This window comes from Giraffa tippelskirchi, chromosome 7 (assembly GCF_054371585.1).
Source record: "Giraffa tippelskirchi isolate mGirTip1 chromosome 7, T2T-mGirTip1v1.2.pri, whole genome shotgun sequence".
NCBI lineage: Eukaryota > Metazoa > Chordata > Mammalia > Artiodactyla > Giraffidae > Giraffa > Giraffa tippelskirchi.
In genome coordinates this window covers 89140775-89160933 of record NC_137281.1, presented here as the reverse complement: position 1 = coordinate 89160933, position 20159 = coordinate 89140775, and positions in this window count along the sequence as shown.

Genomic DNA, 20159 nt, shown 5'->3' with positions numbered 1-20159 from the left:
TCCCATTAAATCTTTTGCTGGATTCACTTCACTAGCACAAATAATTAGACAAACAGGCTGACAGACACTGAGCAAGCAGTTCTTTCCATTGAGATTTCTGAATCCCTAATAAAACAAATAAACAGAAGATAGATAAATACCACACACATGCCTCTGGAATGAAGAGTGCCTGGCTAATATATTAAGCATCTAAACTTGACATTCTAAAAAAAAATACTTAGTTGAATTAAAGCAAGAATGTGACAAGAGGTAAAAAGATGTTTCCAGAAACAGGTTACCTAAGTAAGGTCACCTGTCTTTCATGAGGCTAAAGGTATAAGGTGGCTGTCATCCAAGTAGGGCCCAGGGCCCCAAAGGAGGCCCCTTCAGGGAGGTTTACCAAACTCACTGAGTCTTCTCTCTTTAGTTACAGATCAGTACTCAGTCCAAGATTCACAGTGACTCCTCCCCACCCACCTCTTTGCCCTCATCTCTCTCCCTCTCTCTTTTGCCCACATCCCTCCTCTCTGGTACACTGGTCCACAAATTTCTAGGTTCCTCAGGATCCCCCAAATATTATTCCATCTCACAGTAAGACAGTTGGGCCATTTTTGTTAAATCCCTCATGCACTGGTGTCTAGAAGCTGCCTCTGTGAAGAAAGCTGGGCAAAGTCCTGGCTCATCTCATCTGTTTTCCTTATCTCTGTGCTACCTGATATCCAAGAACCACAACTTGTTTCATATATTTTGTCCGGTTTTCTGGTTGGAAGGTCAACTCTACCTTTATCAGTAAAAAGAAGTAACAGCAGTTTATTTTTTTATTTTACAAATGTGTCATTTTGTGATGGATGGGGTCATAACTTGCTCATTCCACCACACATTAGATGAGATCTGCCTGAAATGATCTGGTGGCTCAGATGTGTGAAGAATCCGCCTGCAATGCGGGAGGTGCAGGAGACTCTGGCTCAGTCCCTGTGTTGTGAAGATCCCCTGGAGGAGGGCAGGGCAAGCCACTCTAGTATTCTTGCCTGGCAAATCCCACGGGCAGAGGAGCCTGCCGGGCTATAGTGTCCAGGGCCACAAAGGGTCAGACACGACTGAGCAACGGAGCAGAGCACACGGCACAATGTATGGTCATTCAGCCACACATTATTTGAGGCCTGACTTAGATAATGTTTCCAACATTGTGTAACCTCCCAACACTCCAACAGCACGCTGGCTGTGTCTTGGGGATGAATAGAGCTAATTCAGGTGAAGGTCTTGGGGAGAGGAGGGAGCACTTTCCATGCAGAGGGGTCCTTTTCTGACCCATGGGAATCATGGAGACATATGTAAAGGAGAAACTCTCTGACTATTCCTCCTAAAAATTGTTAACTGGCATAATTTGCAAAACTAGAGATACCATACTCCACACAAACTAATGGATGTAACAATGGAACGTTTCCCAAAGCATGTTTGTATTTGGGGCTCTCCTCTTACAGTCCTGTCCCATTCTCCTGTGTGTACCCCACAAACTGTCATCAGGAGGACTAGGTCAGGAGTAGGTCAGGATGAGGAGAGTGAAAAAGCTGGCTTTAAACTAAGCATTCAAAAACTGAGATCATGGCATCCAGTCCCATCGCTCCATGGCAAATAGACGGGGAAACAATGGAAACAGTGACAGACTTTATTTTCTAGGGCTCCAAAATCACTGTGAATGGTGACTGCAGACGTGAAATTAAAAGACACTTGCTCCTTGGAAGAAAAGCTATGACCAACCTAGACAGCATATTAAAAAGCAGAGACATTACTTTGCTGACAAAGGTCCATATAGTCAAACCTATGGTTTTTCCAGTGGTCATGTATGGATGTGAGAGTTGGACCAAAAAGAAAGCTGAGCACTGAAGAATTGATGCTTCTGAACTGTGGTGTTCAAGAGAGAGCCCCTTGGCTCTTGAGAGCCCCTTGGACTGCAAGGAGATCAAACCAGTCAGTCCTAAAAGAAATCAGTCCTGAATATTCACTGGAAGGACTGATGTTGAAGTTGAAGCTCTAATAGTTTGGCCACCTGATGGGAAGAGACTCTGATGCTGGGAAAGATTGAGGGCAGGAGGAGAAAGGGGCGACAGAAGATGAGATGGTTGGATGGCATCACTGACTCAATGGACATAGGTTTGAGCAAGCTCTGGGAGCTGGTGTTGGACAGGGAAGCCTGGCCTGCTGCTCTCCATGGGGTCGCAAAGAGTTGGACACGACTGAGCGACTGAACTGAACTGAGGTCAGATATGACTGTGGTGTAATCTTTAAGATCACCACCAGAGGGCGGGGTTTCCTTCAAATGTGATTCCTTTTTGTATTCAGGAGCTGGTTTGACTTGCCTACTCTGTAGCCACAAGACAGATGACTGCTGCTGTGCAGAAAGGGATTCCCAGTTTCTGAGTGAGGAGCTTCTGTAACAACCAGCTGAAGACTAACTTTGTTAGATTTGATGTTTCTATAGAACAAGGACTGTTGCCAGAATGTTTTCTGCCTCTCATTCAGTTCTTGTCATCTTCTTAATACTTGGTAAGTAGCATTTTATCCTAAAATGATTTCTCATTTTCCCATGGTAACAGGTAAGTTTTATTTTTCTTCTCTAGCTGAAAACTCTCCTCCTGTACATTTCTACTATAACAAAGTGATTCTTTTGTAGGAGGGACCAATGGTGACTCAGTGAACCAGACAGAAGGCCCAGTGACTGTCTCAGAGGGGGCTCGCGTGACCCTGAACTGCACTTACCAGACCACGTATTCAAATTCCTATCTTTTCTGGTACGTCCAGCATCTCAACAAAGCTCCTCAACTCCTCCTGAATAGCTTAACAAAAAACAAGGAGGAAGAGCATGAAGGTTTTCAGGCCACTCTTGTTAAGAGTGACAGCTCCTTCCACCTGCAGAAACGGGCAGTGCAAACCTCAGACTCGGCTGTGTACTACTGTGCTCTGAGAGACACGGTGATAGAGGGCTGCAGGGTGAGCTGAACACAAACCCAAGGGGGGCAGGAGCTCGAGTCAGGAAGAGGTATATTCTCTCCTTGATCAGAATTTAGTTTACATTTAGAGTTTTTCAGGAAAACCAATCAAGCTCAGGTCTAATCCTAGAAACTCAGGAGGTTGGGAATTGCTCTACTGGGATAATAGGATGGATGTCAGTCTTAAAGAAGACCCAAGGTCCAATCCCCAGAAACACCCCTGTTCAGCGAGAAAGATCCCTCTCTTCTCTAGACTGACTTTCAAAAAGAAATAATTTTTCTCATAATGTAAGATGGATATTAGATACCACAGAATTAATAATTCATTTAGAGAAAAGAAATAGGTGATTAAAAGCTGCATCACCTGAATCATAATCATAAACCAACACAGAGATACAAAGCAAATCACATACCAGTCTGCATGTGGCTGAGACGTAACACTATTGAGGTGCTGTTTTCAGTGAAAGCCTTTGAACTGGAGCTGCTGCAGCCATGGGATGAAAAAGCTTTTGTGACTTTTGAGTGGCTATGTTTCTTTTATTATTCATTTGTTTATTTTATTTTTGGTTGAGCTGGGTCTTTGTTACTGAACTTGGACTCTCTCCAGTTGCAGCGAGTGAAGGTTACTCTTCATTGCAGTGCATGGGCTTCTCATTGCGGTGCCTTCTTGTTGCAGAGCACAGGTTCTAGGTGCACGGGCTTCAGTAGTGGCAGCACATGGGCTCAGTAGTGGCGGCACACAGCCTCTAGGGCTACATTTCTGATATAAGGAAATAAGAATGCATGGTCTGGTGAGCTTGTACTCATTTTGACTATAGGGTGGATATTTAAAAGCAAGATTTTTTTAGTACACATTAGTGATTGCTGTTAGACACATACAGCTGGACAAATTTTGTCCACCAGGAAACTTGCTGTGATTGCATTAAACAGACAAGGAACTTTATCCAGTGTAAATTTCCCCAGAAACCCGTGCCTTGGAGTGTAGGAAGAAAAGTTACGACGATTGAGAGTAAACAGTTTTATCTTCCTGTATGAAAGAAAAACTTATGAGCTTATTTCACTGTAGATTTGGGCTGCAGATCCCTCCCTCCCAAAAGAGCTATACAAAAATGGATGACTATTTGTTCTCAGAGGTCACTATACTCATAATAAATTGTTTTTGTCACAAAACGTATGTCTATTCTAGATGCATTGACTGAATATGCATGCAGCCGTGATGTAATTATTGTTAATTTAATTACAGCATGGCAACCCACTCCAATATTCTTGCCTGGAGAATCCCATGGACAGAGGAGCCTGGTGGGCTACAGTCCATGGAGTCACAAAGAGTCAGATATGACCAAGTGACTTTCAAATATAAATAGGCAGGTTACAATCACCAACCACATCAATAAGCCATGACATGACACAGGCAAACTGATATCAGCCGGTTACATTTCCTGTTCTGATGCAGAAGCATCTCACAGTTCAGTCATCTCACATGTGCCCTGTCAGGCACAGGTCAGGCATCTGGACCTGAACCTGAGCGAGAACACAGTGCATTTCAGTCAGAGGAAGAACTTCCAACATGGGGCTCCCTGGCCTGCTCAGAGCTGTCATAGCCTCTGCCTGCCTTGGTAAGGATGACCGCAAACAGACTCAGTTCTGCTCAGCTCCCATGTGTAGAGGTAGGGCAGGTTATTATTGTCTGTTGGGGTTTAGGAGAGTTGGATAACTGGCAGAGGAATTAGAACTCTTAATCCTCTGTTTGTTCCTTGAAGCCCTCTGAGTTCCACCAGGAGAATCAGCCTCTTCCTCTCTCTCTCTCTCTCTCTATGTATGTATATATATATACACACATATATATATATATAAATTTTTTTCTTCTCTCTAGGATCCATCGTGGCCCAGAAAGTAACTCAAAATCAGTCAGAAATTCCTGCACTGGAGAAGGAGGATGTAACCCTGAACTGTGCATATGAAGCTAAGAGTTTTAGTTATTATTTATTTTGGTACAAGCAACCACCAAGTGGAGAAATGATTTTCCTTATTCATAAAGAGTCTTACAATGAGTTGAATACAACAAAAGGTCAGTATTTTTTGAACTTCCAGAAAGCAACGAGTTCCATCAGCCTCACCATCACAGACTTACAGCTCGGGGACTCAGCAGTGTACTTCTGTGCTCTGAGAGACCACAGTGATGCTGGTGCCTGAGGGAGCCCCACAGAAACCTCAGATGTCAACTTGTGGGGTCCCCCAGCTATGAACACCTTAGTGAGATTTTCTGTAAGGACAGGAAAAAGCAGGGGGGTTAGAAGTGAAAATCTCACTGTAAGGAAAATGCTATCTCTTTGGCTCAGAGAGCATATCTTAAAGTGTCATTTATCAAAAATACCTTTATCTTCAACTCTTTATCTTGCAGAAGATCGTTGGCCAAATGTTTTTAAAAAAACTTTTAAATGGTGATTTTATTAAAGTATGAAATTTGACTTTAAAAATTCAATAGTATTTGACTAAATCTGCACCTGAGTTGTTAGAGTTTTAGGTTCACTGCACAAATATTTATGCATTGCTAAGTCTGGCCATCATTGTGGATCTGAAATATCTCTGAAAGGACACTTCTTGGACCCTTCCTGTGCCCTGCCTCACCTGTGCCGTGAATGACTTGGAATGATGTGCATAGAGTAAGTGTTACCACAAATCTTCACCCTAAGGAGAAATGAAACCCTATGGTTTGCTCAGAACTAACCTCATCACCTGGTCACATTTGCTATATGTGATTACAAAGTTATGTATGTTTAAGGTAGAAAATAGAATATGCAAAGAAGGAATGCTAAAAACAAAATAACTCACCAATTATACTAGTCAAGAAAAACTCTATTAGAGATTCATACCTTATAGGATATTTCTATTCTGAGTTTTTACCTGACAGTATATTGTGAAATAATTATTTCACAGCATTATTTATGGGTCAACATCACACATTCTAATGGTGATATTCCAATGTGTGATTTTAGCATACTTTCGGGCCAATTCTGTCTTACTATCTCTTTAGATCGTTTTACTCACTGTACTAAACAATACTGGAATAAACACAAAGGTATTTGGTGATTTTCTTGATGACTCCTAGGAGTTTAATAGGAGTTTACCATTAAATCTTTGTGATGTGGCTCCCTGCTCATTTCTGTGACCCTGGAGTATAGAGTGTTTTCACTCTGCAATTACTAAACAGTTGTATTTTCCTTGTTTCACAAAATTCTTTTATACGAAGGCTTTGCTTTATACTTTAGTCCCAATTAACTCCAGATGGCTTCAATTTTGGATGATTCTGCACCACGTATGTGCAGAGTAGCTGTCATATAACATCTAAAAGAGTTAAGTCTCTGCACTATTGCTTGGTGATATTAGGGGGGAATTAACCTAGTGAGTTTGCTTTCATCTGGAATTCCAAAAAGGAAGATACTACTCTTCCTTGTGTAAGGATTTTCTATCCCTATTGTACAAATAACAATGACCCCAATAAAGAGCAACTTTCCAGAAAAGAAAGTATAAGTGTGTGTGTGTGCGCGTGTGCGACGTGAATGTGTGTGAAGGAGAAAGAGAGATGAGAGAGAGAGACAATAGACTTACATAGCCAAGTCATCAAGTAATTAACTAGTTAAAAGAGTTGAACTTTGTAAAACCTATTGGAAAGAAGGAAGTAAAGTTATCTAGAGACCAACTTTTAATGAAGAAAATAGATGTAAGCAGTTTCAAGGAATAAATCAAACATGTGAAAGAAGAAAAATGTATCCTAGAATTGACTTTCTGCAATCCCATTGACTGTAGCCCGCCAGGCTCCTCTGTCCATGGAATTTCCCAGGCAAGAATACTGGAGTGGGTTGCCATTTCATTCTCCAGGGAATCTTCCTGACCCAGGGATTGAACTCGCACCTCCTGCATTGGCAATCAGATTCTTTACCACAGTAAACTGAGAGAAGTTGTCATTGCAACCTAATGTGAGCTTCAAAATCCTCCAGATTCCAGGGGAATATTTCAAACTCTCTGAGTCAATCCTTTGAATCTCCTCTAACTTGAGGAAGATTGAAAAAAAACACACACCACCACAGCTTCACTTTGTTCTCTTTTGTTTTTAATATATTTTTTAACTTATTTGGCTGTACCATCTCTTAGTTGCAGCACATGGGATCTAATTCTCTGTCTGGGGTCAAACCCAGACCCCTAGCATTGGGAGTTCAGCGTCTTAGCCACTGTACCACCTGTGACGTCCCTATTTATTCTAATTCTTTAGTGAATTATCAGTTTTCTCATATATCATTATTGTGCAGAATACGCTAAGGAAAGTAAAAAAGTGTGCTTTATATATGTTTTGCAAGTGTCTTCAAGCATGTATTGTGGTCTCTCTCCATGTGTTCTCATGTATTACAGGCTGTCCTCAAAGCCCAAAACAAAAAGAATGTTGCAATTAATATGCTTTTATGTATCTACATCTATATCTATAATTATGTATTGTATTTTTCAGTTGCTCAGTCGTGTCCGACTCTTTGTGACCCAATGGACTGCAGAACACCAGGCTTCCCTGTCCTTCGATATCTCCCAGAGCTTGCTCAAACTCATGTCCATTGAGTCAGTGATGCTATCCAACCATCATCCTCTATCATCCCCTTCTCCTCCTTCAATCTTTCCCAGCATCAGGGTCTTTTCCAATGAGTCGGTTCTTTGCATCAGGTGGCCAAAGTATTGGAGCTTCAGCTTCAGCATCAATCCTTCCAATGAATATTCAGGACTGATTTCCTTCAGGATTGACTGGTTTGATCTCCTTGCAGTCCAAGGTGATCTCAAGAGTCTTCTCCAACACCACAGTTCAAACGCATCAATCCTTCAGCACTCAGCCTTCTTTATGGTCCAACTCTCACATCCATACATGACTACTGGAAAAATCATAGCTTTGACTATATGGACCTTTGTTTGCAAAGTAATGTCTCTGTTATGACTATAACCGTGAGCTCCATAGGGTCAGGAAACGTGAATGCATTGTATGTTACACGGTACATAGCACATAGTGGTTGCACATTAAATATTGATTGACTGAAGAAGAATAATTAATTCATAAAATCAACAGATATAGAGCTTCTACCCTTTGGATGCTGTTAGGTAATTGTCGATCTATTAATTCTTGTAGTTCATTTCTCATCACCATAAGAATACTTCTGTTTACATGTGTCATAAGTTCTCTTTCTGTTTCAACAGATTTTCTTCATATGGTACTATTTTCAGGCTTGCAATTAAATTAAATGTTCTCCCTCTTGTTGGCATAGACAGAGCCATCTTAATCACCTGAATGAGCCTATAGTAAGGTATATTGACTTGTTCTCTTGTAAACTGGGAAGTCCCTCTTATCAGTGATTCTTCTAGGTTTTAGCCAATGATAATGTGTCCCTGTATTATCTCTTTTCTGCTTTCATCTCTAGACTTTTTAATCTTCGAATTTTAGCCTCAAATATTTACTTGCTGTGGCTAAAGATATGAATCCTTTTAAGCTAAGGATGGTAGTGGGCAAGGAGGGAGCAGTGGTCTAGGCTGAAAGAAAGTCATAGTTACCTTAGTTCTCTTTGAGTCCCAATACTTTTCCTTTCCATCCTGATTTCTAGGATTCAAAGGAAATGACCTTTGTATAACAGGTATTCTCCATACACTAGATATTGCCTGTGAGTGCAACTGGATGGTGTCAAACTATCTGCTTCTATTTCTCTTTACCATTTCCATGACTTGTGCTGCTTCTTTGTATATTTTTTCTTTCAAATCTAAAGACCTATTTTAGGGATAAATACTCCTGCCATTGGACAAGACAAGAAAGATGAGAAAAGACAAGAAAAATGCCTTGTCTGTTTTTCTAGTTTCTGTTTTCAAAGGCTGACTTATTTTGATCAAGAACAATTTTAAGCTCCTGGATCCACAACCCTTAAGAAAATTTTTAGAAAGTGTTATCCTCAATTGTAATATTTGTATTTAAAAAATTGGTATTTAAAAGACTCTGCCCCGGCTCAGTAGAAAGAAGAATCACTACATCCTTGGAGAAATGAGCTATTTGATCTTGGGATGCTGACTGTGAAAAAAAGGTCAATGGAAGCCTGTAATTTTAGCAAAAAGTAATAACAGAAAGAGGGAATTTTCATTCTTGGGACAATTTGTAAAGAATATTCTCTTCTTCAAAAAACACATTCTCAATTATAGGAAAGAAGTTATAGACAAGGATGGAGATTCTGACTTTCAGCTCAGTTTGATGACTTAAAGATTGATAGGCATTTTTCTCAGAAAACTTTAAAGTTGAAAGAAACGTGAATGTTAGAAGAGATTACAGTTATCTTCAATCATAAGACAGATGCAACCATTTTCTGAATCTATACTAGAAAGCATTGCCCTGTAATACATGATAGAGGATTTCAGAGGCAATGAATTGAGAAGGGTTTGGCTTTTTACTACAATTTTAACCTTACTCTTTAGATAGAGAAATCACAGTAAGTATAAAAAGGGAAAGTCACAGGCTCAAAGAATAAATTTTTTTTTCACTCCCCTATGAAAAGTCCTCAATCCACATTTTAGTTATGTTGCTTTGAACTAGTACTTGATAACAGCAAATAGGTAAAGCCTGAGACAAAGATGATGATACAGCCCTTTAAAAAAATATTAAAAAATATATCCATTATAAAAGTTAACTCAAAATGGATCATGGACTTAAATGTAAAGTATAAAACTATGCAACTCTAAAACAAATATAAGAGAAAAACTTCAGGCTTGCAGCTAAGTAAATCTTAGATTTGACACTGAAAGCATGATACACTCACACACACATGCACACACCAAACTGAATCAAAATTAAAAACCTTTCCTCTGTAAAAGACCCTGTTAAAATATCAAAATAAGTTACAGAACTGGGGGTGAAAGTGAAAGTCGCTCAGTGGTGTCCGACTCTTTGCGGCCCCTTGGACTATACAGTCTATGGAATTCTCCAGGCCAGAATACTGGAGTGGGTAGCCTTTCCCTTCTCCAGTGGCTCTTCCCAACCCAGGGATCGAACCTAGGTCTCCCACATTGCAGGCGGATTCTTTACCAACTGAACTATGAGGGAAGAAAACGGGCAACGGATTCGAACAGGTGTTTCACCAAAGAGGTGATATACAGATTGAAAATCAGCATCTGAAAAGATGTTCAACAATATTAGCCATCAGAGAAATGCAAATTAAAGCCACAATGAAATATCACTACACAAATCTCAGTGGGGCTAAAATAAAAAATAGTGATAACTGCCACCGCCGCTGCCGCTAAGTCGCTTCAGTCGTGTCCGACTCTGTGCGACCCCATAGACGGCAGCCCACCACCCTCTGCCGTCCCTGGGATTCTCCAGACAAGAACACCGGAGTGGGTTGCCATTTCCTTCTCCAGTGCATGAAAGTGAAAAGTGAAAGTGAAGTCGCCCAGTCCTGTCCGACTCGTCGCGACCCCATGGACTGCAGCCTACCAGGCTCCTCCGTCCATGGGATTTTCCAGGCAAGAGTACTGGAGTAGGGTGCCATTGCCTTCTCCGGTGATAACAACTAAATTCTGGCAAACATGTGGGAAAAACTCAATCACTCACAAATTGCTGATGAAGATATAAAATGATACAGGCATTCTGGAAAATAGCTTGGCAGTTTCTCATAAAACTAAACTTGCAATCACACATTTGGACACTTATTCTAAATAAATAAAAGATTTTATTCACATAAAAACTTATACCTGAATATTCATAACAGCTTTATTCATAGCAGCCAAAATATGGAAACAACCCAGTGTCCCTCAGTGGGTTACTGGTTAAGCAAACTGTGGAACATCTATACCATGGAATACTATTCAGAAATAAAAAAGACCAACAAGTTGGATACATACAGTAACTTGGATAGATCTCATGATTTTACTACTTATGCTAAGTGAAAAAAATCTCATTGGTTGCTGCTGCTGCTAAGTCGCTTCAGTCCTGTCCGACTCTGTGCAACCCCATAGATGGCAGCCCACCAGACTCCCCCCGTCCCTGGGACTCTCCAGGCAAGATCTCATTGGTTACTTCTATATAATTCCATTTCTAGGACATTGTTGTTTAATCAATAAGTCATGCCTGACTCTTTGCAATCCCATGGACTGTAGCCCGCCAGCCTCCTCTGTCCACGAGATTTCCCAGGCAAGAATACTGGAATGGGTTGCCATTTCCTTCTCCAGAAGATCTTCCTGACCCAAGGATTAAACCTGCATTTCCCACATTGGCAGGCAGATTCTTTTACCATTGAGCCACCAGGGAAGCCACTCTATGACATTACGAAATAACAAAATCGTATGGATGAAGAACAGACTAGTGATTGTCTGGGGTTAATGATTAGGGAAGGGGGTCAGTGTGGCTACAAAGGTGTACATGGCCTAGAGAAACCTTGTTATGATGAAACAGTTGTGCATCTTGATTGTGGTGATGAACTTATATATGTGATATACATGAATACATGAATCTGTAAGTGTGTAAAATTGAATAGAGCTACACACACACACACACACACAAATGACTGCAGGCAAAACTGAGGAAATCTAAAAATCGAAACCTGTGGATTTTACTAATGTTAATTTCCTGGTTTAGATACCATGGAGGAGATAGGGTAAAGAGTACACAGAACCTCCTTGTACATTTTTGGAAACTTCCATGAATCTATAGTGATTTCAAATTAAAAATATTTAAAAAATGACATGGAATTTTCATAAAGTTCGCAACTGTAAATCATCTCTTGAGCTTCGTTACACATCACTCATCCAGCTCCTGGATTCATTTAGTGTCTATTCTACAAAGATCTCCTGCATTTATCTTGCAGTTATCTTTCTCATCTTCTTTCTGAGATACACATTCAGAAACAAAGAAAAGTTGTCTTCTAAATATGATTGTAAGAGAGCTTGCTAAGTGTGGTTAAAATGAATTAAATCAAAGGATGCTAAAATGGATATAAGTTAGTTCAATGACATTTAAATCACTGAGAAATTACCAAATTTTCAAATAAAAAGTCCAAGAACAACAAACTCCAAACACTGTTAGTGTAAGAACTTCTGTGCCACTTATTCTTTCTTGTCACTGAGTGGGTAAAGAATAAAGTCACATCAAAACAATGCAGCTGAGAGCTGATGCTCTTTTTCTGCATTGAAGCTAACGGGGTTGGGGCAGAGTGTGCTGTTCAGACAAATCTTAAGAGAGCTTCTATAAATGGTGGTCAACTCCACAACATAGATAGATGTTCAATGACAAAATCCAATCGGGTGTCACAGAACCAAGCAAATTAAGCAGCTAGTTTTGCTATACTTATCTTCTGCTACCCACTCTGCCCTGTGACTTTCTGACCTGTCTGATGTCTATGTTGGAGAGGTCTTCTTTCCCTTCTCCATTGTCGCCCAGTCTGTCCTCCTAAGATCTATCAAGTTCTTGACCCTGAGTTTTAGTTATGCTTGGTCCCTGAAGCCAGGCATAACATTATTTGAAGAAATGGATTTCTTAACTTACATTCCCAATTCTCTGTCAAAGACGTTTCCGGACAGATGTACAACTATTCTATCCCTCTGCTTCTCTCAGCACTCTAGTCTTTTTAAGGTCTCACCTGCTGAGATTCTTGCGTACCGTAGAGGGAAACACAATCTATTACACCTATGCTGCTGCTACTAAGTCCCTTCAGCGTGTCCGACTCTGTGCGACCCCATGAACTGTAGCCTGCCAAGCTCCTCTGTCCGTGGGATTCTCCAGGCAAGAATACTGGAGTGGACTGCCTTGTCCTCCTCCAGGGGATCTTCCCGACCCAGGGATTGAACCCATGTTTCTTACATCTCTTGCACTGGCAGATGGGTTCTTTACGAGTAGTGCCACCTGGTAAGCCCCATTATACTGATGCTTGGGCTCAACTCCTATAACCTTTGGTAGCAGTTTAGCTTTAAAGTACATTCAAGGAACAATGACATGATTAAAATTGCAGGCAGAGAAGACTTTTCCGATTGCTGCTTTAGACCTCCTGTGTACTGTGCCCACCAACATAAAAGATGTCCTTCCCTCAATATTTGTCTTTGTAGATGGCATAGGTTGGTCCTGTGAGATGTTTGTGTTTGTGACCACTGGGTGGCAGTGATTCCATTCCTTTCATTTTCCCAGTGCTTTTAAAGTCAAAAGCATGACAACTACTAGAGGATTTGCTCGTGATTGGCTGAGCCTGGAACAGAAAGTCTCTCTTGTGCATTAGAGAAGAACTAAGACACAGGAGCAGGTCCTCAGGGGAGAAGATTTGGAATCATTAAAATTGCACCAAGAGTGAGATGGCAGGATGGAGAACATGCTGGAATGTGCATTCATAGTCTTGTGGCTTCAACTTGGATGTAAATTGCAGGTTAAGAGATGAGAACCTACGGGCACATTTTTCCAAAGATGGGGAGGAGAGAGAGAGGAGTTTAGACATTGCTCATCCCAGACTTTTTGTTGGAATTTTTAAGTAGTGCTGAACTGAAAGCTTTGTATTGTTTCTGATTTTGTTTTCCTGAACAGGGGTGAGTGGACAAGACCAAGTGGAGCAGAGTCCTCAGACCCTGAAAATCCAGGAGGGAAAGAGTCTCAGTCTCAACTGCAGCTACACTGTCAGCAATTTTAGAGGGCTACAGTGGTATAGACAAGATCCCGGGAAGGGCCCTGAACTCCTCTTCCTTCTTTACTCAGTTGGGGATGAAAAGCAGAAAGAAAGACTGAGAGCCACCTTGTTAAAGAAGGGAAGTTCTCTGCACATCGAAGCCTCCAAAGCCGAAGACTCAGCCACTTACCTCTGCGCTGTGGAGACACAATGCTCCCCAGGCACCTGCAGACTGTACCCAAACCCTGAAGCTGGGGCTCTAGAATAAGGGCGTCTTTGCTGTTTTCCTTCCTCCTGAGCACCCAGAGCCTCTTCCCAAGTGGTCCTATGGAGAACGAACTCTTGTGACACAGCCAGACAGCAGAGATTACTGGGCATTCGGTCCAGGATCCTAGACAGTCCCCTCTGTGTGTCCATGGATCCATCTGCTCTTTTAAACAGCCCAGAGCTTCCCTCATGTAGATATGAAGGGGATAGTGGTGGTATGGAGTCTTGGTTTCCAGTCTTGGGCCCCTTGAAAAAATGCCACAGGAATGTACCTTCTTCCCTGAAGTAAATTTTTTGGCATTCTCTTATAATAATCTGGCCACAGGTCTGTAAGAGAATCTTTCCCATTTTAATATATTCTTGAAGGTCATATCTCCACCAGCCCTATTACTACATTTCTCTTCTCCTTAATAATCAAATTAGTTGACTGTCTAGACTTACTGTCTCCATTTCCTCAAGTCCCAGTCCTCCCCTCCTTGAACCTGACTTCTGTGAGCATTACTCTGAAAGAAGCTCTCACTTAAACCAGTGGCTTTGGTGGTGATAAAGCCAATGATTATTTTTCAACCTCATCTCATCTGAGATTCTCACTTCTCATCCTTTTTAAAAATTAAATATCTTTTTTAAAATCAAAATAATACTCTCATTTATTTACAGAATCAAATAGCACTCTCTTCTTCTCACTCTTCCACACAGTCTATTTTTACTTCCCCAGAGGAACCACTTTTTATTCTCAGATGATGACACTGACATTTATCTCAATACTCAAAATGATTCTTGGCTTTCTCTTCTCTCTCTCTCTGTAACTGAGGTACAACACATATAGTAAAGTGTACAAAACTGAAGCTTAGAACTCAATGAAATTTTATATCTGTATGCATAGTATATATTATATCTGGTTTTCTTCACTCAGAATAACATCTTTGCAATTCATTGGTGTCACTTTGTATATGTCTTGTTTGTTCTTTTTTTAATTGATGTGTAGAGTTCCTCTATATGAATATCTAACAATTTAATTATCCATCCTCCCAGAAGTAGATATTTGGGTTGTTTGGATTGATTACAGTTTTGTGCTATTGTGAAAAAAGCTGTGTGTGAGGAAGAAAAAGCAGATTTTTTTCCCTCTTGTGTAGGGAAAAACCCAGTTCTGCCCTGTTATGTTCTTCTTTTCTATGAGTCTCCTTTACTACTCGCACAAAACATTTCTGGTCAACAAATATGTAGAGATTTTTCCCCACACCAAGCAATTCTCCACAACCCCACCTGAATATCCTATCATTCTAGTCAGTTCTGACACTTTCTACTTGAAAAAAGCATCAGATCCTGCAGGTTAAGGCCTTAGTCCCAAAAGACTTCGCACCCCTCTGCCCCACCATTTCACTTCAAATGCCAGTCACAAGCCCAAGGGATCATCTGTGCTTCTGAACAAAAGACTGTAGATAGAAGATTCCCAAAACAAGATAAAACAAAACAAAACCCTGGGCTAAATTAATTTGCTAGAGAGACTCATGGAACTAGGAGAAATATTTCACTTACTTTTACTTGTTCATTATAAAAGGCTATGATAAAGGATACAGATGAATATCCAGATGGAAGAGATGTGTAGGGTCAGGTTTGTGAGAGGAACTATAGAGCTTCCATGTCCTCTCCAGGGACCACTCGCCTAGCACCTCTGTGTGTTCACTGACTGAAAGCTCTTCTTCAGTGGGTCTGGGGTCTGGACAGTGGTCTGGACGAGATGAAGAGACTAACTCCCCAGCCCACTTAGCGTTCTGCATTTTCATTTTAATTGGACACCACAAATGATGTAGCAAGTCCTATTTAACTGGCTAAGATCACCTATAAAATGTTGAATAGAATTCTTATTCCTAAACTCAGAGGTAAAGCATTCAATATTTCACTGTGACTATTAATTATAGTGTTTTTGATAAATATTCTTTATTTATTTAAATTGATTTTCAAATGTTAAACCAACTTTCATTTCTAGAGTTAAGTGCACTTAGGAATGTTGTTTTGTCCTTTTTACATAATGAAACTTTGATTTGCTATTATTTTATTGAGCACTTTCCCCCCATTTTCCTGACTGACACTAGTATTCAACTTTTTCTTTTTAATGTTAATGTCCGATTTTGGTATCAAGATTGTAATGGTTCATTAGATAACTTGCAATTTATGGCTCATTTTCTACCTATAGAAGAATTTGTGTAGGGTTTTTAATAATTTATAAACAATTTTCAGAAAGTTCACTATAGTGAGGCCATGTAAGCATAGCTTTATGGGAGAAACTTAATAATCCTTAAATTGTGGATTCAGTTAGTTTAACAGATAAAGGGTTCTTTATATATTTATTTTTCTCTTATAATGGTTGATAAACTGTGTTTTTTTTTCTGCTCATGTTTTATTGTTTGGTACCTTTACGTTCTTTTATTTTAACTTGCTACTTTTTCTAGTTCTTTGCATTGCAACTTTGCCTATTAATTCTCAACATTTCTTCTTTCCTGACAAATATAATTTAAATTCATAAATTTGTCTTTAATTACAAATATTCCTTGACTGACAGTGGTGTTATGTGCCAAAAAACTGATCATAAGCTGATAATATCTTTAGTCAAAAGTTCATTTAATACACCTAAACTCTGAACATCATAGCTCAGCCTAGCCTACCTTAAACATGTTCAGAACACTTATATTAGCCAACAGTTGGGCAAAATTATCTAATACAAAGCCTATTTTATAATATGATGCTGACTACCACATATAATTTATTTGGCACTGTACTGAAAATGAAGAACAGTGGTTGTCTGGGTTCAGCATGGTTGTGTACCTTTGCAATTGAGTAAGTGACTGGGAGCTGCAGCTCACTGCTGATGTTCAGCATTAAAAGACAGTATCACACTAGCCTATGAAAAGATCAAAATTCAAAATTAGAAGTGCAGTTTCTACTGAATCCATATTATTTTTGTACCATCATAAAGTTGGAAAACCATAAGTCAGGGACTTTCTGTACTGCTTTTGCTGCATCTTACATGTTTGATATGTCATATATTCATTATTATTCAACTAAAATATTTCCATTTGAAGTGGGGATTTAATATCCTATGGTGATATTGTCAGGGACCTAAGAATGGCCAAATCCTGCCCTGCTCACCATTGGGAAGATTCCTAAAGATGCTGTATATATTAGCTTAAGACAAACAGAAAGTAAAGGACTTTTAGCTGACCCCTGGACCTAATTTCCTCCAGGACCTAATATCACTGTTCCTCTGATCACCTCCAGGAAAGGTGGGTTTGAGGTTCAGGCCTAAGTAGATTTTCCTACTTCCTTCTGAATCCAGAATAGCAAGCTCAGAATTCCTATAAGGATGAGGTGGAAAGATAGGACACACCTCAAATTCGCCAAGAGTTGAGTTACTTTTCAGGCACCTGGGCTGAAATAGAAGAGGCAGCCAATCCAAAGGCACTAAATTAGCCCTCCATAGAAATGCATCATCACAGGGAGACAAAGACTTCAAAATGCAGGAGCTATGAGCAGAATAAGTGGACTCTGGAGTCCCATGTTTTAAGTTAGATTGAGAACTGATCTCCTGGGCTTCTCTGGCAGCTCAGATGGTAAAGAATCCACCTGCAGTGCAGGAGACACGGGTTCAAACCCTGGGTCAAGAAGATCCCCTGGAGAAGGGATTGGCCACTCACTCTAGTATGCTTGCTTGGAGAATTCCATGGACAGAGGAACCTGGCAGGATACCGGCCGTGGGGTCGCAAAGAGTTGGACATGAATGAGTGACCAGAATTTTCACTTTTTTTTCACTCTCCTACTCATAAATGAACTCTGAATGATCAGCCCTCCTAAATCCTCCTTTGTGGGTAGAAGAAGAGGGGAGGTTTACAAAGAAGGGAAGAAGAAGTGGAAGCCTCCTGATTCAAGGAGAGAGACACAGGTATCCTTATACATACTATCTGGTTTTGTTCAGTTTTAATCTTTTGGGTTTATAGCTTTATAGTCTGCCCAATGTCTTCAGTGGAATAGATCAGAGAATTATCATGAGATTCTTGTTTCTACCTGCTGCCTTTTTGTCATTCTCATCTTCAACATCAGAGTCTTTATTATCATTTATTGAATCACTACCATATGCCAAGTCCATTGCTCAGTATTTTAGATACTCCTTTTACAATCTAAAACCCACAAAGTAATATTAATCTATCCTCAGGTAAGGAAACTGAGGCTTAAACATGTTTAAAGATGAAGGGATTTCTGAGATAAATGCTGCAGGCAACATAAAATGAGAATTAAAAAATAAAAGCTCCAGAGTTAAACAGTTTGAAAATGTTTCTACTATACAGCAGAAAGTAATATAACATCGTAAATCAGCTATACTCCAATAAGAATTAATTTAAAATATAAATAACCGGTTTGAATAAGTCCAAAAACTCTTTGCAAGTCAGAAATAAGTCTACTTACTCTTTTGACCCCTGTATAGTATATTATAATACCGATCTACCATAACATATTGAATATTTGTATTGAAGATATTTAAATATCCTTGCTGCATACAATATGCAATTTTATAATGTATTTACAAGGCTGTTTCTTAAAAAATTCTCAGACAAGTGGAATTTCTGGCCAATGATATGTAAATAGCACCTATGAATCTTATTTAGCTTATGCTTTAGTTATAGGATGCGAAAGTGCCCATTTCCTGATTTATCACACACATTGAATATGTATATTATGATTCTTAATTCTTTTTTCAACCTGATGGCTGAGAAATCATAGAAAGGGATTTTCAAGAAAGTGTGAATTAAAGAAAACAGTTCTTAAGGGGTGAAGTGGCAAGAGGAGGGAGCAGTTACAGGAATCTGAAGAGGTTCAGCTGCAGCTGTGCAGTAAAACTTATGATTTCTTCTTTTCTAACCTAAGCATTTATGCTTATATTTCTCTCTAGGTACCTGTGTGTATTAGTTACTCAGTAGTGTCTGAGTCTTTGCCAACCCGTGGACGGTAGCCCACCAGACTCCTCTGTCCATGGAATTTTCCAGGCAAGAATACTGGAGTGGGTTGTCATTCCTATCTCCAGGGGATCTTCCCCACCCAGGGATCGAACTTGGGTCTCCTGCATTGCAGGCAGATTCTTTACTGTTTGAGCCATCAGGGAAGCCCCTCTAGGTACATACTTAGCCACATTCTACAAATCTGATGTGTTAAAAAATTGTTTTCCCTAGGAGGAGGGAAAGAGGAAGGAAAGAGATAAGCATTTCTCTGGCAACGCTGAGCTTGGTCCTGAGATGATGGTGTTTCCACTGCAACCTCCCACTCTTGGCAGATGGGCTTCTGCGCCGTCCTCCTCCGTGCCTGTGTGACTTGCTCTGATTGGCTGGGCTGACTCGGTGTTTCCTGTAGAAAGTTTTGAACACAAGAGGCAGCAAAGCAGATCTTTTATCCTGCTACTCCTTGAACATTTTACAGACACAAGAATTCAGTTCTCCAGTGAGTCTAAATGACAGAAGGAATGGACAAATCCCTGAGCCTGCTCATCCTTTGGTTACAACTAGACTGTGAGTAAGAGGGACTTGGAAATGGGCAAAGAACGGGCAACTCCCGGATATTCCTCCCCAGGGAAGAGAGAAAGTCAGAGAGTTGTACCCGCATGGTTTCTGGGAGTTCCTGTGGAGAGCGAAAAAGTAAACTTAAAATTAGTTTCCAAAGAATAATCAGCTGCTAACCAGTCTGTCTCTGTTTTCTCTTTCTGAACAGGGGTGAGCAGTAAACAGGAGGTGAGTCAGAGTCCTGCAGCTCGGAACGTGAGAGAGGGAGACAGCTTGGTTCTCAACTGCAGTTACACTGACAGCGCTCTGTACTTCCTTCAGTGGTTTAGGCAGGATCCCGGGAAAGGGCTCACATCTCTATTGTCAATTCAGGCGAATCAGAAAGAACAAACGAGTGGAAGAATTACAGTCTCGTTGGATAAATCATCAAGACACAGTGCTTTACACATCGCAACTTCTCAGCACAGTGACTCGACCACCTACCTCTGTGCTGTGAGGCACGGTGCACAGAGGGAATCTGTTTCCAGATCTCAAACTGCAGATGGGGCTCCAACCACGTCCTGTCTTGGTGCTGAGGAAACTTTTTCCATTAAGGGTTTTCTATATTGACTTTCCTTCCAGATAGAGGCAATTAACAAGGGTAGGATGATTTGAGAGAATAGCATTGAAACATATACATTACCTTATATAAAATAGATGACCAGTGCAAGTTCCATGCATGAAGCAGGGCACCTAAA